General features: G+C 54.9%; 1 protein-coding gene across 2 annotated transcripts in view; it reads right to left on the reverse strand.

Annotated features, from left to right (window-relative positions):
- KCND2 (potassium voltage-gated channel subfamily D member 2) overlaps nt 1-1039 on the reverse strand; it is a 267546-nt gene extending 266507 nt beyond the window's left edge. The window contains exon 1 of one of the 2 annotated variants that reach the window (XM_039726751.1): nt 942-1039. The gene's annotated coding sequence lies outside the window, so the exon portion shown is untranslated. Of the gene's footprint in view, nt 1-97; nt 449-941 lie in introns of those variants that run through there. The other variant, XM_039726750.1, reaches the window with a different exon arrangement.
- Between the last annotated feature and the right edge of the window lie 1019 nt (nt 1040-2058).

The following is a 2058-nucleotide window of genomic DNA, read 5'->3' on the forward strand; positions in this document are numbered from 1 at the left end:
CCTCCACCACCCCCGTACCCCCGCCTCCTTCCTCTCGCCCCTTCCCCTCGGCTCAGTTCTCCAATCGCTCCAGACGTGCCCAGTCTGCGGCACCTACCTGTGAAAGTCTGGCGAGAGCGCTCAGTTGCATAGAGACTTTTGGAAATACGGGCTCTGCCGCTAGATCTCCGCGCCCCGCCGGGAACGGCGGGGAAGTAGTTGCTCCTGAGAAAGCTTGATCGCATCCAAAGGGACATCGATAATAAGGCTTTCCCCCACCCCCACCCCCCTCCGCCACCGCCGAGCGCCAAGCAACAAGTTCAAGGGGTGGGTGGGGGGAAAAAAACAACGTAATCGCGCCTGGCAGCTCTTGGAGCACGTCCTTGCGGGGCGCGGATCCTGCGGCGCGGGGCCGCTGTCAGGCGCGGCTGCGGCTGCGGCCGCTGCCCCTGCCCTGCCGCGGGCTGCGGGCGGCCCCGCCGCGCCGCCGCCGCCCGCGGGCGAGGGGCGCATGGGCGGGCGGCGGTGCGGGCGCGGGGAAGCGCGGGGCGGGTGGGCAGGACATCGCTCCGCGGGCGAAACAAAAGGGCTGCGGGCAGCCGCGCCGGCGGCGGCAGGGCAGGCAGGGAGCGCGGCTGTGCCTGCGTGTGCGTCGGGTGTGTGCCGGTGTGTGTGCCGGTGTGTGTCTCTGCGGGGCCGGGATCGTGCGGTCCAACCCCTCCGCCGGCAGCGCCGCACAGACCCTCTGGAGTTCGCGGTGCTTTGGGTAGGGATCGGGCGGCGGCGATAGCTTAGGTGAGGTACCGAGGGGGTTTCTGGGGAGCGCTAGCTGCTTTCAAGGGAAGGACCGTTCTCTGCAAAAAAGGGGGAATGAGATGCCTGGGTGTGAAGTGTAGGATGCTCCTCACGACCCGCCCCGAGCCACTCCGGAGTTCTGGTTGCAATATCCAAATGGCTCTTACCAGCTTTGGGAACGGCGAGAGCTGGGACGGGTGTGGGAGCCTTTTCCTCCTCCTCTCCGTTCCGCTCCCGTGCCGAGCCGCGTCCCTTTTCCCGACGCTAGATGGCGCGTGGATGACGGGAAGTGAGCTCCCGCCGGGGCGCCGCTGCGGGCCGGCCGAGCCCCGCTCCGCTCCGCGCCCGCGCTCTGCCCGCCCGGCCCCGCGCCGCCTCCAGCCGCTGCCGGGCTCCCGGCACCGCCGGGTCTCGGCGCTAGACGGGCACGTAATTCCCGAGCTCTGCGTGCCTCTCTGAGAGCGCTGCTAAATAGAGGGAATAAGGGTCTGTAATTCTGAAACCGCTCCATGTCTTCTTCATAGACCTAGCAAGAAGATACCAGAAGGTATTCCTCCTTCTAATTTGCCTGTGTTTCCGTTTGGTGGTAAGAGGTTTTGAAAAGAATCACTGAGTAAATGTGTTCCTTTAAATGAGAAGTTTTTACAACCAAACCTTCCACTCTGATAAACTGAGATATATGCCAAAGAAACCCAAAACAAAATTAAACCAAATACACATTGAACTTTGGGAGTTAACTCTTTTCTGTATTTTAATAATATGCTCAGCTTCAGTATGTATTCACTTCTAAGTTCCCATGAAAAAGATGGACACTTTCAATATTGTAGCCTAAACTACAGCCTAAACTGTCTCTCCAAGTAATACTTGAAAGCACAGAGAGAAAAGTCTTAAAAATGTTTGAGTGCAAACTCCAATATAGGAAAACTTATGATGATGACTGATTACATACATCAAGTCACTTGAAATAAAATATCACATTAAATAAAAGATGCTTTCTATATATATGCTGAACTTGTTTGTTGATTTGTTGCTTTGTTATTTTTTTCTAGTTCAAATATTCAGTACATAATATCCTATAAATTAATCCATTAAATTGAAATCAGTTGGTCAACTATGGGTATTGAGCTTTCAACGTTATAGATATTCTTCCATATGAAATGGAAGGCTTTGTTTGGTGCTATAGGACATTCCTGTAGAATTAATAAATTCCAATTTATGATCCTGTCAGCTTAGTACTGATAAAATAATACAGGACTTCCTTTCCTGAAAATCAAGAGGTTTCCT

This window comes from Passer montanus, unplaced genomic scaffold, assembly GCF_014805655.1.
Source record: "Passer montanus isolate IOZ18808 unplaced genomic scaffold, ASM1480565v1 scaffold6, whole genome shotgun sequence".
Lineage (NCBI taxonomy): Eukaryota > Metazoa > Chordata > Aves > Passeriformes > Passeridae > Passer > Passer montanus.